The sequence below is a fragment of the Topomyia yanbarensis genome, chromosome 3, assembly GCF_030247195.1.
Source record: "Topomyia yanbarensis strain Yona2022 chromosome 3, ASM3024719v1, whole genome shotgun sequence".
Lineage (NCBI taxonomy): Eukaryota > Metazoa > Arthropoda > Insecta > Diptera > Culicidae > Topomyia > Topomyia yanbarensis.
In genome coordinates this window covers 206,251,371-206,271,651 of record NC_080672.1, presented here as the reverse complement: position 1 = coordinate 206,271,651, position 20,281 = coordinate 206,251,371, and the positions used below count along the sequence as shown (strand labels likewise).

At 39.2% G+C, this 20,281-nt stretch overlaps 1 protein-coding gene across 2 annotated transcripts in view; it reads right to left on the bottom strand.

Moving 5' to 3' along the window:
• Positions 1–20,281, bottom strand: part of LOC131689268 (voltage-gated potassium channel subunit beta-2) — a 1,724,569-nt gene that overhangs the window by 1,116,270 nt on the left and 588,018 nt on the right. Inside the window, exons 2-3 of one of the 2 annotated variants that reach the window (XM_058974245.1) lie at positions 2,433–2,807; positions 1,875–2,373 (exon numbers count right to left, since the gene is read on the bottom strand). The gene's annotated coding sequence lies outside the window, so the exon portion shown is untranslated. Of the gene's footprint in view, positions 1–1,874; positions 2,374–2,432; positions 3,044–20,281 lie in introns of those variants that run through there. The other variant, XM_058974247.1, reaches the window with a different exon arrangement.

Here is a 20,281-nt window from a genome sequence, read left to right as displayed (position 1 = left end):
AATGTAATTTAATGTTCAGTTGTGCTCTTTGTGAATATGGTCGATGTACTTCTCAAATCAGTCTGTTAGGTCTGTTTGTCTGTGCTTAGACCGAGCCAAAGGATCCTCCGACATTTACCATGGCCTGACACAGATCATAATCATAGGTAGATTAAACAGTCGAACGTTCGAACATTTTTGACGTTTGCTGTTTACCAAATTGGTCGTCAAATCCACATCCACGTATCAATAGTTTGGATAACATTCTCGAAGTAAGTCAAAAATTATTGAAACGAATTAACAAAAGTAATTATCCTTGAATCATAGAATATTTCTACATTGTTCGACATGGAATTCTTCTAGCAAATTTGTAATAAAATTTCTTACAACAATCAATTTTATTGCCCAACACTAAATTATATAGTTAATTAACATTTCGTGTTACTGTTTCTATGAGCAATATAAGAAATGTTTGAATGTATTGAAAATATCAATTTTTATAATGTTAAGTACTACCGTCCAAACCCGTCTAACCCCGCCAAAGGTTAAAATTGATTGATTTTGTATTGTAATGTCGTATTAGACTGTAGTATAAATTATTGTTAAACTGCTGTTTTGGTACAGTGAAAACAATGGTTTTTAGTCAACACATTATTAGGGTAGTGCATTCACGTTCATACATTTTACTATACACCACAACACCATATTATCCCCCGAAAATATGATGAACCATCGCCTGAAACTAGATGGTGATGATGTAACAGGTATAATCTGTGTCCGTCCAAATTCTTTTTAGGAATTCTTTCTGAACCAAGTGCTGCAGAGTGTGTGGCAAACCATTATCGTCGTTATATTCCACTTACTACTGGACCTGAATTAAAGACTTTTGCACAAGAAAATTTCACGCATTGTCTTTCCTTTTGAATCTTACTTTCCACAGTTCCATTTGTTCGCAGCGTTTCCTCATACATTCCATGCAGATTTTTGGTTTTTTGATTTGACCCATCAATCTGATCTTGGGACACATCATGACAGCTTGACATAATGCTACATCTTCCTCATTTTTACTTTAACTCATTTTTACTTTAACACAGTAAACATACTGCATGATCATAAATATGTGTTGTTGAATTCAAACAAATACTGTTCATTACATCAAACGACAAAATAATTGGTGTGAATCAAGGTTTGAAAATATATTTTCATTAAAACAACAATAAACTTTTAATTTCAATAATTCTGTTGTAATTTCAGTAAACTTTAAATAAGTGTTATTTAATTCAATCATCGCGAGACCCTATTTTTTATATTTTCCTTTGCTTTGCTTCCTTTCTACGAATAGCAACGTTGGTGTCAGTTGGAAGAAGTTATCAAATATACGCACTCGCTATAAACCGAAACGATAAGTTTCCATTTCCCAACCTGTTTACGAACCGCAGGTGCGATGTAGTGTTATGATGGCGGTTAGCAAATCGCTATTACCCACATAGTCAGATCCGAATGAATTCCGAATCGATTCCGAATGGGCGAAAAAAGTCAATTAGGATTCCATATGGATTCCTGAATGGATCCATAATGGAATCCGAATCCAGTGCAACAACCGATTCCGAATGAAATTTCGCCGCCAATCGGTTGATTCGTTCCTTGATTCGGAAACCATTCGGAATCGAATAAGAAAAGGCGGAATGAATTGACGTTTTGTTTTCTTCTTTTTGTTATTTATTTTTTGGTATCATTGTTGGAATAGACGGGATAAAAAGAAAAGAAAATAAGATTTGTTAATAATTTATTTCGTCTCCATTTTTTCTGTTTTAGTTGTACCTGCATAAAATATTAAACAGTGATTATACCATCATCCTTGGACCATATACGTGTGCTGCCAACCTCGTACTCACCGGATTATTCAATGTTGCTCATAATAATCAGTGCGATGACACACTACTATAAATCCAATACCTGGTTATATTTTCATATTTTTAATTGATGCCCATGGGCTACCGTAAGATCATGCTGCAACTGAGCAATACATCTAGTTTAGAACATTTCTTCGTTGCGATTTGCAACGTCTCACTGGTTTGTAGAATACCAGTCGGAAATGCAACCCAGTCAAGGCAGCATAGCGAGATGGACGGACATCCATCGATTCGACTATTTGATCCTGAACCACCCGCCGCTTCAGGTATGCGCTTAGAAAAATAAAATGGTTGGGTTCAAGCTTCCGCAACAGAATCGAGAATTTGTTGAATTTTTATGTACTGATCCTGGTTTAGCAGATTTCAACTGAACGGAATTACGACTTCCGTTTCAACAGAATGTCATGATCGAACAGGACATATGATTACAATGCTGGAATGCGTTTAATAGCAGAAGTTGCTTCGTGTTTGCGACGATGACCTATACGGATGAAATGACTGTGAAATATAAATAGTATGTTACGAATGCACCAAGGTTACCTTTTGGTCTTTCCATATTTTTGCAATCCGTGGCTGGCCTGTATTGCCGAATAATTGTCTCATATAAAGGGAATTCTACAGAAGATGGGACAATTATGCGTATTAAGGCAGTATAGCTACGTATCTGTCAGTCGTTTCCAATCTTGGCTGGCGGTGGGTATCCTCTTTTTTGTTTCAGTTTTTATGACGCATCTCCAGGTTGTTCCAACTACGTTTGGTTTATATGGAGCCACTCCAGATTCGTGTGGTGCAGTAATACTGCATACTATTTAGCACTTGAATGATCTCTCGGCGGTGCAGCGTCAATCGAATCATGACAGCGTAGCGTTGCGGATGGACATCCATCGATCCTATAATAGCTGACTTCGGAGGTATCTTTTTGTCGTCATTGGTCGTTTGCGTTTAGGAAAATGAATAAAAAGTATAGCAATTGTAGGAACAGAGTATATGTATTACAGTTCGGTCATTTATCTTAAGTCTGATTGATGATAATGAGAATCTAATAGAAATCACGTATGTGTCAAAATGCGTGTCGAGCCGCTTCAGCATGTAGACAATTAATATCGTTTCATATGCGCTGAAGTAAAGCTCATTTATAGCAATCAATTCAGTTTCACGAGTCTATCATCTGCAAATAGTTTTTCATTCAACATGCAACAGAATCAAATTTATTGTGACACTGTCGTCTTCGGATTTTATGTCGCAATGAACATCTGAAACAGGTACTGTGTCATAACGTTCCACAACCATGATCAACATAACGTCCGGGACATTATGATCTGGCGCGGGACCTGTGGATAGATGTTTTCGTTTTCTTTTTTTTTCTGTACATGTTATCGTTCGTCTCGCATTGCTTCTCTTCTACGCCACACATTTTAAAAATGCTGGCTGGTAGATTAGATTAGTTAGTTTTTTTTTCGTATCCGCACATCCCGTCCCAGATTATGTACGTGAGTGCGTCCAAAATCAAGAATGCTTCAAAATACCCCAAATCATACTTGTGTCACAACGTCTGAAAGTAGTCCCTCATCATAACGTCTGGGATCTTATGACGCATACTGATATTGGGATTTTATGACGCCTTGCCTTATGAAGTACGGGATATTAATATGATGCACTCATTGATTTAGGATATAACAGATGAGTCATAACGTCCCAGTTCACCAGTAATGCGAATGTTACACTTTACAAAGTGCTGGGACATTATGATGCAGTTGCAGTAAATACGTCATAACATTCGAATCCAAAAGTGCGTCACGGTATCCATTATATCGAATGCGACATAAGATCTGAAAGGGAATATGCGTCATAATGTCCGCGACATAGCGCCACATTTCAAAACTATATCTCCCGCTCTTACTTGTTATAATTTTCTGTTATTTTAACTACTACTAACGAGACCAAATTTATAACACAGTATGTTACGAAAATTGCATTCTGTTATAATCTTGTTATTTCATTCTGATCGGGATTAGGTCACTAACATCCATTCAAAGCCTCTTTGGCCACATTGGCCACCATCATCGGTTCCGGAAGCCCTATCTAAATTCAGAATAACAGACACATCGGTTTCTCGGAGATGGCTAGACCGATTCAACCAAACTTAATCTCAAATGAAAGGTATTGCGCCCCCGTAAATGGCTATTAAATTTCATTCCGATCCAACTTCCAGTTCTGGAGTTACGGGTTGTTGCGTGCGATCACATAGCAAATTGCGATTCAAACCGATACTTCGATGAAAGGTAAAAATTTCGCTAAAATGTCTCTCAAACAACTTAAATTTGCAGTTCTAGGTCACCGACGGGCAATCAAACTTTCGTTGACTACATTGACCACCATAGACGGTTCCGAAAGTGCCTGGGAAAAGCGGCCATCTTTCAAAATTAACGAACTCGCATCAGTTTCCCGGAAATGGTTGAGCCGATTTTCACAAACTTAGTCCCAAATGATAGCTATAATATCCCCACAGATGTCTATAAAATTTCGCTTATATGGCTCCGGAAATATAGACTAAACCGTCCGGTCACATATGAAATACCCATATAAGCTGGAACTCAAAATGAAATCCCATGAAATTTCAGAAATCGTATTTTTGATGCCAAACAACTTTAAAATGCATAATTCGTCGAGATTTTATATTATCTCGAAATTTTTTTTTATGAAGATTGACGTTTTGGGACTTTGCCGATTTCGCACCTTTTCTCAATGCAATATTACCGTGGCTGATTCTTCTTTTGCAAAATTTTAGAACTCGAATAATGATTTCTTTTCTTGAATATAGTTGTCATGTCGTGTATAATAAAAAAGTAATATATACATTTGAAAGCTTTTAATGAATATAAACAACGCAAAAACTCTCGTGTTCATGATTGAGAAAGGCACAATTGCACCGCTAGGTGGATTAAAACAGGTTTTTCGCGTTTTAAACCAATGTGGACTGTTGGCAGCATAGTCAGTTGGTCTCATTTCAGGAATAAGCATAACTCTTTGGCGAAGAGTACGAGATGATATATGAAAAGATTTTAATGGAGACCTTCTCATGACCGAGTGTGAGCTGATCGATAAGTATTATGACGAACATCGAAATAGCAGTAGATGACGAGAGTATAGCATGAATCAGCCTGGGGACATGCGCTGCCGACGGCAGATTCCCAGCGCCGAATCTACCTAATATTCATGAGGAGATCGCACGGTTGAGGACTGATAAAGCCGCTGACAATGATTAACTGCCATGTGAGCTGCTGAAACACTTAAGAGAGGCGTTGGTTAGAGCAAGCCACTGGGTGATTTTGAAAATCTGGAAGAAACAGATTTTACCGGAGGATTGGAAGGATCTATAAAAAGGCTGTAAAGCGGGACTGCTGCAACTAGTTACCGAGTAGTCACATTGCTGAAGATGTTCTCCCAAATTCGTTGTCGCCGCCAAACACCGTTAGCAAGCGAGTTCGTTGAGAAAATTGGCATGTAATGCCCAAATACGGATTTCCGGACAAACGACAATAGATTGAGTGGTGTATGATGAGCACTAGAGATTCTGTCGGGTCCTTTTGATATTCGGTGGTACGGCAAGGTGTGATAATAAGAGCGAGGATTGACTCGAGTGGTACGGTTTTCCGAAAGTCTGTTCAGATTTTTAGCTTCGCCGGTAACGTCAATATTGTGGCACAGAATCTTTAGACGATGGTGGGGACGTACATCCAACTGACGGTTGAAACAAAGCGAATTGAACTGGTCACAAATGCGTCAGATATGGTAAGAGTAAGAGAGTAAGACGTTACACCTCCCATCGAGTATATTATTTTATGGCGATGATATCGAGCTGGTTAAAGATTTCGTGTATTTGGGCTCACTAATGACCGCCAATAAAGACACCAACAGAGAAATTTGGAAACGTATTCTAGCAGGTGAACGTTGTTACTTTGGTTTTTTTCAAAATGGAACGTGTTGAGAACGATCTACGATGGGATGCATATGAAAGACGGAATGAGGAGACGGCGTATGAACAACGAATTGCAACAGTATCTTGGAGAACCACCCATTGTTCGCTCAGCGAATTTGGGCGGCTGCTATAAGATCCTCACTAAGAGATCAGTTTCCCATAATTTACCAAAAGTCCCCATGGTGTTTAAAACATTAAGTTCTCAATGTAATAATCAGATAATAAACTTCCAAAATTATTATTTCAATATTAAATATTATTTTTTTTGAAGTAGAATACTTCTAACGTTTCAATATGGGGTACCGTTTCAAAAATTTCAGTTGAGAAATTTATTTGCCAGCATATCCCACGCAGAGCCGTCAAAAAGGAGCATGTAAGCGTTTCATTACATACGGGAATGTTATATATACAGGTCACGCGAGCTTGTTTTGTATCAGTGGGTGCTCGCTTACCACACGAGCATCATGCTCGTCCGGACGGTACAATGAGCGGCATCATGTTTGCGTTCCCGTACCAAGCGTCATCGCAAGGTTTTTCGTGATAAAATCCAGGAAATCACTAAATCTGTCATTCGGCGTCTGGCTCGTCGTGGTGGTGTAAAATGCATCTCCAATACTGATGGGGTGCAGGAAAATGTCATCCGAGATACCGTGATCTACACTGAACACACCAAGCGCAAAACGGCAATGAATGTCGTTTATACTCTGAAGCGGCAGGGACGCACTATGTATGGATTTGGAAGTTGAAAAGGTTGAACTCACTTGTATCATTATAAAAAAGGCCCTTTTCATGGCCACCAAAATCATTTCAAAGAATAAGTTCGCATTTTCTGTTTCATGGACTGTTTCTCCCTGGAGAGCAATTTGGGTTAAACCTTAAATTATGATTTATTTCAGTACACAAATTGCAAATATGGTCAGAAACAAACTGGAGTGAAGTGGAAAACATTTTTACTAGGCGCATTCAAAAAAGGTTTCAATTCTCAAACATTTTACCAAGGTGCCGTTTTACATTACTCTCTTTACCCTGAGTGTTCGATAATCTCCGTATTGGAAACACAATTTCAATTTTGTTCTTTATCAAAAATATGTGGTCGACCAACGAAGGGGTGGAGCTACGAAGAACACATATTGAGGACAACACAAAAAAGGACGAGCTTACATTGTGCTGTAGTCAGGTATAAAAACTCAGCATGCTGTTGCTCACGCTCAGTTCGTTTCCAGCATCAGCATGCAGCAGTTCGTTTGCAGCATCTCCCGCAAAATTCAAACCGCCGTCCGTTTGCTGCTGTCAGAAGAGTTGGCCAAGCACGCCGTCTTCGATGGCACCAAAACTGTTACCATATACACCAGCTCCAAGTAAATTTCAAACACTGCCCAAACAAAAGGCCCTTTTCAGGGCCATCAATTAATCGACAAAGAATCAAAATTCTGAGCTACTGTGTGCAGATCAAGTCAAATACGTTGGAGTCATATTGGATCCCAAACTGAATTGGTCTGCTCACATTGAGTTCAGAGTCAAGAAAGCGTGCATGGCCTTCGGGCAGTGCAGACGAACTTTTGGAAAGACTTGTGGTCTCAAACCTAAATACATCTATCGGATTTACACGACAATTGTACGTCCAATACTGTCATACGGATGCCTTGTGTGGTGGCAAAGGGGAGAGGTGGTGACAGTCCAGTCAAAGCTAAACCATCTGCAAAGAATAGCGCTCTTGGCGTTGACTGGCGCTTTCTCCACGACTCCGACTGCTGCTCTTGAGGCACTTCTAAATATCAAACCATTACACATACACCTCAACCAAGAAGCACTATCATGTGCATACAGACTGCAGGTTACTGGGCTTTGGAACAATAACCATGTTGATCTTGCTACCAGTCATACACGATGGTGGTCACAAATGGTTACTCACAGTTTTCCTTACAGGACATTCCATGTGAAGATTCCCTCTCGAGAGGAGTGGTTGTCTGGCTTTATGGAAAGACAACAACAAACGCAAGTGGTCTGTTACACTGACGGTTCTCTGATGGAGGGACGTGCTGGTGCCTACTGTCGTGAAATGAAATTGGAACAATCTCACTCACTAGGTGGATACTGTACTGTATTCCAAGCAGAAATCTTTGCGATTATGTGCGAGGTACAATCGGCCTTTCAACTGAGTTTGTCCGCCAGAGTTATAAACTTCTGCTTTGATAGTCAGGCTGCAATCAAGGCGCTTAGCTCAGACAAATCCCGGTCCAAGCTAGTGATCGCAAACCCAAAGAACTAAGCATTGTCAACACTATCTACCTTGTCTAGGTGCCTGAACATTCTGCTATTACTGGAAATGAATGGGCTGACGAATTGGCCAGGGCAGGTTCAGCGATTGATTTCGTTGGTCCTGAGTCCGCGCAGCCAATTTCGATAAGTTGGATAAGGGAGAAAATACGGTCCTGGGCTTTATCCGAGAACCGCAATTATTGGAGAAATCTACAAACGTGTCGCCAAACAAAGGCGTTTCTAGAAAAACCGTGCCCAGTGACTTCGAAAAATCTCCTACATTTTTCGAAGCTCCACTGCGGCATGCTGACCAGGGCTTTAACCGGCCACTGCAAACTCAATTATCACATGGCAACTATTCAGCGCGCTGTCTTTTTCAGCTATCTTTTTGAATCCGACTACGGAACCTCATATCATCTGATATGCAACTGTCCAGCGGTAGCGCAATTGCGATTTCGAGTCTTCGGCCGTCCTTATATAGACGAAACCATGTTTGGACGACTGAAACTCAGAGACATACTAAAGTTTCTTATTCAATGTGGTAAAGAGCTTTAGGCTTATTCGCAGGCAAGTTGAACTACTTGTGAGTTTAACTTACCTGTTGTTTATTTTTGTTTTTGTGCTGTTATTTTTCCCACCCTTCCAATTCTACTTCCCCACACCTCCTTATCCTTTCCTTCCCCTCAGGAAATGACGAAAACACACGGCAAGGCACAAATCCCCGACTACATACGGGGAACGTGCCATTTAAGCCAAAATATTCTGATTCCTGATTCTTGAAACATCGTGTCATCTAGTCTGTGTAATCCTATGGAAAATCATCCTACCACCGCCTTGGGGTCTACATCATATTGGCAAACTTCACATTGAATCCGTTTCTGTATGTTCCTAATCTCCGTTTTGTGTCCTTAGGGATTCCATGAGAAACCGGCCGACCGCAAAATATGACCATCGTCGATTCGAACGAAACTTTGCAGGTGTGTTCGCTGTATGAATCTCCATGATATTCTCTGACAATTGGAATATTTTGATACAAGAGTAATTTTTCAAAAGGGCGTAAAAGTTTCTACGTGCATGAATTTCAAAATTTTTTTGTTCGATTACTGTATTTTATACAGCAAAACTATCTGAGATTAAGTTACAGGGAATGAATACTTCTGTCCGAAAAAAATATACACTGAAAAAAATGTTGTGTCATTTTAAAAAAAAAACAAAAATTTATGATAAAAATTTAAATTGCGAAAAAACCCATTTTTTAATTTTTTTATATTTTGCTACCAAAAACCTAAAGAGAAAAGAAACATTTTGATTGTAAATGCATGATGGAGAAAAAAATCGGTAAAAAAGTTTTTCTAACAATAACTTCGTACATGTTTTTAAATTTCATACTAACTGACATACAAAATTGTAATTTTATTACAGAATATAATTTTAAGCACCATTTAAAATCAAAATTCATTTAACAAAAATCATCCAAAATGCGATAGTTTTCGAGATATTTGAAATTTTGCTCCATCAAAAACAATTAATTCGTGTAATTATGCTCTTTTTAAAAGTTATTCGCGTTACCCCATCAAAAATGTCAAAAATTTAATGTTTATCGTTTTAAAGACGTAAAAGCAACTTTTTAGCGTATTTGGATCCTGGGGAAGCTTTCAGTAAAAAAGTTTTCCTAACAACAACTTTTGACATTTTTTTATAATTCTTACTATTTGCAGTCAAAAATACAATTTTCTTTTTGAATATGATTCTAAACGCCATTTTAAATCGAAATGCACTCAACAAAAATTTTCTAAAATGTAGTAGTTCTCGAGATATTTTAACTTTTGTTTTAACAACACAATTATTTTGTTTTATTACGACTTTTTCATAAGTTAGTCGCGTTTCTCCATCAACAATAATAGGTTTTTCAAAAGGCCCGTAAACTTTCGTGCAACTTTCTCTTTGACATCAAGGCGATATTGTAAACCATTTGAAACCATTACATGAAAGCAATTAAAATATATTTCAACCATAGGGTCTGTTGATTAAACTATATAGCTGAATCATATGTTGGTTGTTTTCATGTAACTTTAAAATGTTTCACAATATCGCCTTAATGTCAAAGAGAAAGTTGCAGGAAAGTTTACGGGCCTTTTGAAAAACCTATTATTGTTGATGGAGAAACGCGACTAACTTATGAAAAGGTCGTAATAAAACAAAATAATTGTGTTGTTAAAACAAAAGTTAAAATATCTCGAGAACTACTACATTTTAGAAAAATTTTGTTGAGTGCATTTCGATTTAAAATGGCGTTTAGAATCATATTCAAAAAGAAAATTGTATTTTTACTGCAAATGTAAGAATTATAAAAAAATGTCAAAAGTTGTTGTTAGGAAAACTTTTTTATTGAAAGCTTCTCCAGGATCTAAATACACTAAAAAGGTTGCTTTTACGTCTTTAAAACGATAAACATTAAATTTTTGACATTTTTTGATGGGGTAACGCTAATAACTTTTAAAAAGAGCATAATCACACGAATTAATTGTTTTTTAAGGAGCAAAATTTCAAATATCTCGAAAACTATCGCATTTTGGAAGATTTTTGTTAAATGCATTTTGATTTTAAATGGTGCTTAGAATTATATTCTGTAATAGAATTACAATTTTGTATGTCTATTAGTACGACATTTAAAAACATGTACGAAGTTATTGTTAGGAAAACTTTTTTACCGATTTTTTCTCCATCATGAAATCACATTCAAAATGTTTCTTTTCTCTTTAGGTTTTTGGTAACAAAATATAAAAAATTTAAAAAAATGGGTTTTTTCGCAATTTAAATTTTTATCATAAATTTTTGTTTTTTTGAAAAATGACACATTTTTTCAGTGTATTTTTTCAGACAGAGGTATTCATTCCCTGTAACTCTTTCTCAGATAGTTTTGCTGTATAAAATACAGTAATCGAACAAAAAAAAATTGAAATTCATACACGTAGAAAAGTTTACGCCCTTTTGAAAAGTTGCTCTTGAGTCAAAATAATCTTATTACCTGTGGAAAATATTTACTTGCATGACGGTGAAACGTGTAAAGTTTCATTGGAATCTAAGATGGTCGGTCACGATTTTAAAGATTTTCGGACGGATCTTCGTGGAATTCCTCTCCTAGGTCCGAAGCGGATCAATGGACTATTAATTGATAAGGTAAACATACTAGTAGTATTAGTCCTTACTCGCGAATACTTTAATTTTGAGGCCATGGCCAGTGTAACATAAATCTTGCAAACAAAGTAACATTTTCACTAGAATTTTGGGATTCAAAAATACAGTTGTTCTCGATGATGCTACGCGTAGTATATGAATATGAATTATATTAGAAATCTATTTTCTCACTACTAGGTGGATTACTTGCTGATCTATGTATTCATGTAACACCCGACATCTACTTCACGACTGAGCGTAATGCTTAATCCAGCGGATAAATACATCAGCTCTGGACAAATTTTCACTTTGAACTTACACATTATTTACATTTTCGAAATCTAATTCCTTGAATCTCGAAGATGTGTTTTCATACATCGATATTCAAAATCGGTTTAGTTTTGCCCATAAAACACCGGTAAAACAATACTCTTTATGTAACGGTCTCATTTTAAGATATTGAAAATCGGTAGGAATAAAAATATGACATGTTTAATATCACCATCGCTCGTGAACGGATATAGACGACCTGACTTTTTAGAAAGGTATTCTTCGTATATGCATTCAACGTGATTAAATTGCTTTGATCAAAAGTTATTTGCTTAAAACATGTCATGTTTTGACAAAATCATCCATATCGCAGCAAGTAAACAACATATTCAAGAACAATAATAGCGTCAAATGGTCGCATTAGGCCTTTTGTTTGAAACTAGTTTTGTTAAGATCGGTTCAGCCATTGCTGAGATAATTACGTGACATTAGTGTACATACATACAGACACATATACATTGTCCCAGTTTGTTGAGCTGAATCGATCGGTATATGAAACTCGGCCCTCCGGGCCTCGATAGTTTTCAAAATTTGAGCGAATCCTACATTTCTTTTAGATAAAATGTAAAAATCATAAAAATATTTCAATATCACATGAAATTCATTATAACAATCAATTGTGTTCATAATGATTGCCCTTGAAATCCACTACCCAAAGCCAATAGCACTGAACAATTCATATATAATAAACGTGATTGTTCTAATGCATGTAATCAACATAATATCTCGAATATTTATGTATTTGTATATAAAGTTGTGTGAAAAACGACATCGAAAATAAATATTTTCAAATAATTTTAACGTAATTTTTAGGTTCAGTGTAGAATTTTCATACCTCCATCCACTGTTCGTATATTGATGTACAAACTTTGCCTTTCGTATATTAGAATATGGATGAAGCGGTCATTCCGATCAGGCATGGCAAAAGCACCGAACGGTGCTGCATGGTGGGCACTTCTACCAATAAACACGCCACCAAGAGCATTGAAGTTGGCACGCCGTACCGGTGCTCAACAGCAGACACCGGTCGGCGATACCAAGGCACCGGTGTCAGTGCCAGCGCATTATATTTAACCACCGTGCTCGTTGCTTCGGCAAAGCACCGACCCGAGTGTTTCTGACTTCGGCAGGCACCGCAACCGAGGTGTTTCTGACATCGGCAGGCACCGTACCGAGTGTTTTTAAATTCGTAAAACACGGCAGCTTATATTTCGGTAGCGATTATCGCCGCGCTATTGCTGTCGCTTGGTAAGTGGCTCAAAGCAATTTGGTGCGTTCATATGCATGAACGAGCTTGGTACTTTGAAGAATCTGTAATGCACTTTACAACAAGGAAGGATTAAGTAGGTATGCAAGTAGGAATTATAAATGGATGAATGAATGGATTTAAATTGGCGTTGGTACTGGAGTCGAATTGTACATCCTAGCCAACTCTTACATCAAACAACTTTAGGCCGAGTATTACGTTTGAAAACCATAGCTGACCTTTATTCAGTATCAAAATTAAAGATTTTTCTGCACTTCGAAATTTAAATATCGTCCGGTCATTTGTATTCTTTAAAAATAAGAGAAAATTCTCTTCTAAAAACTAAAAAAAATAATATTGAGACTAACTATTTAACGATTAATAGCGATTGGATTGTAACCTCCACATTTGTATTACTAAAAGTATCATTGAAAGACTAAAGTGTCAAAGTTTTCCGCTACTTAGTACTAGATAGCTCAGTTTGAAAATTTTATTCAGGTATGGAAATACATATGCGCCTAAATTAAATTGAAAAGCAAATAGGAATGCGTTGTAGAAAAAATGTTGATTTTAAATATTTTTATTCGGTCAACACCTTTCATATGTTTTGTATAATTTTAAGACTTTTGACTCCAAATTGTTAAAATTATTATTACCGTTGCCAAATTTACATTAATAGAGGAAGTCAGAAGTGTTGCAAGTTCCCAGTTTGACGGTTGTATTTTTCATTTGTCTCAATGTCTCAATTCAATGCTCAAAATAATGTTCCGTCATTATAAAATTAATAAAAATATGATTTCTGAAATAGTAGTATAAGTCAAGGTCGTTAAGTATCCTGTAAAGTATTCAGCTTTAGTCATAACTTCAAAAAGAAATTATGTTTCCAGCCATCGGTCTGGAAAGTGAATATGTCACTGATTGAGAAAACATTTTAGTTTTTAACTCTAGGTGGCAAGATCATTATTTAAAATCTATGGAAATTCTCTTTTGTTTCCGCATAGGCAAAATCGAACATGAAATTGTAGTATTTTAGTAAAATTTCTAAAGTGGCGGCTTCAGCTAACATCAAATGACTTCATGAGTGCCGTGTATGAATTAAACAAAAACTTTAGGACCAATATTTTCAGCCTACCTTTCGAGAAAATGTGAGTGGATCCAATTAGATTGTATTGCAATTTTTAGAATTCAATACAAATCAGACCAACTCCCGATTACATCTGATCCTATTTTGTCATTCTAATAAATTCATTCAAATATACTGTTCACTTGTTAAAATTTACAGTAAAAGTAAAAAGAAACAACTTATCATATGATAATATGCAAGCGAATAAAGTCAACTCGCGTGGGAACATATCATTTACATACGCGTTTAAATTTCTATGACTTACACAAACTCAACACAATTTATACCGATGGTCTATTGACGAACCAAGCCAAATTCAAGTATCATTTCTTAAGAATGTTGTTAGCTTTTAGTTTTCACAAACTCTTCAACTCATCTTATCTTAAAATACGTTTATTTAGGCCCAAATGCTGTAGCTTAACGAGGCCGATAATTCATTTTTTTTTATATTACATGTCACATGTTAGTGGGGGAAGGGCAAGCCGTATTTAGGGGCGGCTTGCTCCCCTCTTATGTAAGTAAAGGAAAAAGGTAGGAAGTGGGATACATATTGTGTAATTGACATCGTCGTTTGCTGATTGATCATTGTGGCGGATATGCACACTTTGTTGTAGTGTTGTAGTTTCCAGCCTGTAATCGCAGGGGCGAGGGGAGGGTCGATATTTCGGATAATTATTGGCACTCTATATCATCTGCATGTAATGTATGTCATGATGTTCTGGATAGACGGTTATCAGGAAGAGTGTGCACCGAAGACTCGTGAAGCAATGCCATATTGTAGATACAGGGATAGGTTGGTGAGATTCTACTGTGAATGAGAGAGGGTAAAATGTATTAAACTTGGACATCAATGGTTTTCAAAAAGATATAGATAAGAAAAATATAGGGGTGGTCACGGCTTGCCAGGACGTCCCGGACTGGCACATAGGGTGATCTACCTCGGGCCCGAAGGGAATCTATTAGTTGGGACCTGGCAACACAGTACTCTGCGCACAGCCAAACAACATGCTCGATGTCGTGATAGCCGTTCTCACAAACACAATGATTATTTTCAGCAAGCCCTATACGACGGAGATGCGCGTCAAACGAGTAATGGTTGGACATGATCCTTGACATCGTACGAATAAAGTCCCGGTTCACATCCAACCCCTTAAACCAAGCATTCGTTGATACCTTCGGGATAATGGAATGTAGCCACCGTCCCAGATGCCCATTGCTCCATGATGTTTGCCAACTATCGAGCGTCCTCTGACGAGAGATACTGAAAAATTCGTTGAAGCAAATTGGTCTTTCGTAAGTGTCGCCTTCTAATGCGCCCACCTTGGCTAAAGAGTCCGCCTTCTCATTGCCCGCAATAGAACAATGTGACGGGACCCAAACCAAGGTAATCTGGTAAGATTTTTCAGATAAAGCACTCAGATATTCCCGTATTTTCCCCAGGAAATACGGTGAGTGCTTTCCAGGCTTCGCCGCACGGATGGCCTCAATGGAGCTGAGACTATCCGAAACGATGAAGTAATGGTCTGAGGGCAGGGTGTCAATGATCCCGAGAGTATACTGAATGGCAGCTAATTCTGCGACGTAAATTGAAGCAGGATCATTGAGTTTGAATGAGGCAGCAAGATTTTCGTTGAAGATACCGAAGCCTGTGGACCCGTCGAGAATTGATCCGTCAGTGTACAGCATTTTGGCGCAGTCGACTTGATGGTATTTGTTATAGAAAATATTTGGGACCACTTGTGGGCGAATATGATCCGGAATTCCACAAATCTCTTCCTTCATGGATGTATCGAAAAATACAGTTGGATCAGAAGTATCTAAGAGATGAGCACGGTTGACGTTATATGTAGATGAATTGATGTTCTGTGCCATGTAATCGAAGTACAAGGACAGGAATCGGGTCTGAGAATTAAGCTCGACAAGCCTTTCGCAATTTGCAATCACCAATGGGTTCAGAATATCGCATCGAATGAGCAATCGATATGAGAGGTCCCAGAATCGATTTTTCAGCGGAAGAACGCCCGCCAGCACTTCGAGACTCATCGTATGGGTCGAGTGCGTGCAACCCAAGGCAATACGCAAGCAACGATACTGGATTCGCTCCAGTTTGATGAAGTGTATGTTCGCAGCGGAGCGAAAGCAGAAACATCCGTACTCCAACACTGATAATATCGTTGTTTGGTACAACCTGATTAGGTCTCCTGGATGGGCACCCCACCATGTTCCAGTTATTGTACGGAAAAAGTTGATCCTTTGTTGGCACTTCTGTTTCAGATACCTAATGTGACATCCCCAGGTACCTTTAGAGTCGAACCATACCCCGAGATATTTGAATGTTGAAGCCTGAGCAATAGTTTGATCCATTAATTGAAGCTGTAGTTGCGCTGGTTCACGCTTTCTAGAAAATACGACTAGCTCAGTTTTCTCCGTGGAGAACTCGATACCCAGTTGGAGAGCCCATGCAGACAAATTGTCCAAGGTATCTTGCAGTGGTCCTTGCAAGTCGACGGCTTTAGGACCTGTAATAGAGACCACACCGTCATCTGCAAGCTGCCTTAGCGTGCAGGAATTGACAAGACATTCGTCAATGTCATTCATGTAAAAATTGTAGAGGAGAGGGCTTAGACATGAGCCCTGGGGAAGGCCCATGTAGCTAAATCGTGATGTCGATAAATCGCCATGCGAGAAATGCATTTGTTTTTCAGACAACAGGTTTAGCAAAAAATTATTTAAAATTGGCGAAAGACCATGCTGGTGCAACTTCTCATAAAGAATGTTGATCGAAACTGAATCGAAAGCCCCCTTAATATCCAAGAATACTGATGCCATCTGCTCTTTGTTAGCATATGCCATTTGAATTTCTGTTGAGAGCAACGCAAGGCAATCGTTCGGCTCTTTGCCTTTGCGGAAGCCAAATTGTGTATCTGACAGTAAGCCATTTGTTTCGACCCAATTGTCGAGCCGAAACAGGATCATTTTCTCGAACAACTTCCGGATACAGGACAGCATTGCAATCGGACGATACGAATTGTGGTTGGAGGCTGGTTTTCCTGGTTTTTGGATGGCGATGACCCTCACCTGTCTCCAGTCATGTGGGACAATGTTACCCTCAAGAAACCTATTAAATAAATTCAACAAGCGTCTTTTGGCAGAGTCTGGCAGATTCTTCAATAAGTTGAATTTAATTCTATCTGGCCCCGGGGCTTTATTGTTACATGATAAGAGAGCAAGTGAGAACTCCACCATCGTAAACGGTGTTGCGTTCGCGGTATTGTAAGGCGACGCGGCGCGGTAGATTTTCTGTGCCGGGGCGGAATCCGGACAAACCTTCTTGGCGAAATCGAATATCCAACGGTTTGAATATTCCACGCTCTCGTTAGTACTGTTTCGGTTTCGCATACGTCGGGCCGTGCCCCAAAGAGTGCTCATCGATGTTTCTCTTGTTAACCCGTCGACAAACCGGCGCCAGTAACTGCGTTTCTTAGCTTTCATTAAATTTTTCATTCGCTTTTCTAATATCGCGTACACTCGATAACTAGCAACTAACCCGTCGTTCCGGAAGGTTTTATACGCGGCAGCTTTCTCCGCGTACACGTCTGAGCACTCTTTGTCCCACCACGGGTTGGGAGAACGTTTTTGGGTGTTCACGTCGGGTACTCGTTTCGTCTGAGTTTGAATCGCGCTATCGAGAATCGAGTTGGACAAAAACTTATATTCTTCCTCCGGGGGAAGTATCTGTGTTGAATCGATAGTTTTGGATATCTCAGCAGCGTAGCTCTTCCAATCAATGTTTCGTGTGAGGTCATAGGGAACATTGATTGGTGTCGATGGTCTTGAACCAGTGGTGATTGCAATTACAATTGGTAAGTGGTCACTACCGTGGGGATCAGATATTACCTTCCACTTGCAATCTAACCGTAGTGATGTCGAGCATAAAGATATGTCCAGTGCACTTGCTTGCGCAGGTGGTCTAGGAATTCGTGTCATTTCCCCTGTGTTCAGAATTGTCATATTGAAGTTGTCACAAAGGTCTTGAATTGTCGAAGATCGATTATCGTCGTATAGACAGCCTCACCCCGTACCGTGAGAGTTAAAGTCTCCAAGAAGCAGGTGGGGCGAGGGAAGGTGTTCAATCACGTTGGAGAATCTTCGATATCCCATCATGGCCCTAGGAGGAATGTAAATAGAAGCAATGCAAAGATCTTTGCCTTTGATTGTTGTTTGACAAGCGACAACTTCAATGCCTGGCGTCGAAGGGAGGTTGATTCGATTGAAGGAGTAGCACTTTTTGATCCCTAAAAGTACCCCCCCCCCCCATATGAGTCTTCTCGATCCAAGCGGATAATGTTAAAATCGTGGAAGTTGAGGTTTATATTAGAAGTTAGCCATGTTTCACATAGGGAAAATGCATCACAATGATTGTAATTTAGCAAGTGTTTTAATGAATCAATTTTGGGGATAATACTTCTGCAGTTCCACTGTAAAACAGTGATCAGATCCCTGATTCCGTCTAATAAGTTAGCCATCGAAGGATACGATCGCTGTAAGGAGGGGCCATTGTTCACTCAACTGTTTTAAAAATGCTCTTACTGTTGGTAGAATAGCAACCAGCAAGCTTTTCATAGGATCGGTAATGTTGAAAGCTGTGAATATCCAGTCCACAATGTCAGAAAATTTAAGGAATCCCGTTTTAGGTTGAGTTTCTGACTGTAAAATTGGAGCACTTGGGATTTTTGGTGCCCCGGGGAGTGCAGGGAACTCCTGGTTGTATCTCAACTTCCCAAAACCAGGAGGTATTATCTTCGGATTTGTACCAGCACTTCCAGTTGATGAATTATTTTTATTTTGTACCCTTGTTTGGGACAACCTAGGACCCTTACGAGGAAGTTCAGGTGAGTTTTGATTAGGTCTTTTCCTAGAGTTTCCAAGCGGAGCCAAAGAATGCCCCTCGCAAGGGTCGTTAGAGGCGTTATCGTCAGTTGGCAAGAGAGCGAATGGGTTTTCGGAGATAAGTGGAACAGCTCTTTTAAGCGTTTCTGCGTAAGACCGTCTGGAGCGATCTTTGGCGGATCGCTTCAGTTTATCCGCGCGAAGTTTGTACGTTGGGCATGTCAAAAGTGCATGCGGATTCTCCCCACAGTAAACACACTTCTCAGCGGGGCTACTGCAAGTATCATCCGCATGGCGTTCCCCACATTTACCGCACGGTTGCTTGTTGCTACAGTAGGTGGCCGTGTGACCTAGCTGCTTGCAATTGGAACAATTCATGACCCGCGGTACAAACAGGCGTACAGGTAGACGAGCTCCTCCCACTTCAACGTAGCTCGGAAGTGCAGATCCGGCGAAGATTACGCGAAACGAGTCTGATGGATAGTAATTACCATCTTCGATGGACTTTGGGTGCAATTGCTTGCACTCCAAAATCTTAACTGATTGAAGGTTAGGGTCCTTAAAGCGGCCAGCCCCATCATTCATCAGATCATCGACAGTTAGACCCGCATCACTTACCACACCGTCGATCTCCACATCACGAGAAGGGATGTAGACGCGATACTCCAGCGTAAAGAGGCTATTGCTAACGATATCATTGGCCTGTTTCAATTCAGTAACGACTACGCGCAGTTTATCTGACTGAACCTTTTTTATCTCGGTTACGGCCGAGTAACGTTTTGTCAGCTCCCGTGCAACAGTTATGCTGTTTAACGGTTTATTTTTGGGCCGAAAGTATACCACCCAAGGACCAGCGGATCCATCCTGGTAAACCTTGACTCGGGGGGGCTGTGAGACATTGGGGGAAAGTGGGGGAAGTGGGTCGACCATAACATTATCTGTCTCAGCATCAGATATACGTTCTTCTTCATAATATTCCTCTTCGGAGGGTGATCCTTCTGTTTGTACCATTTTGTTGCGGGAGCAACACGCTCGACCGCACTGTTTAACTTAAATCAAAATAAAAAATCAAAAACAATAAAAAGAAAAAAATCGATAAGAAAAGTAAAAAACGAAACACTTCACCAGTTGGTTCCTGACGAGCTGGTAGGTGAATTGATCCTTCGTTTGTTTTATCCGTCACCCGCGTGACCTTCACACAGTAGAGCTGATATAGCTCGTCTAAACAAAGCCGTCTTTCAGGCAAGAAAAATGTTTAGTAACGCACTTCACTGCACTACTTTAACTGATATCGCAGGTAACAATTATCACTCGCGGGACTGTTTATTAGTAATGCTTTACTGCAGCCTCTGCCACAGCAAGCACCTTCGTACCACCGAAAAAAC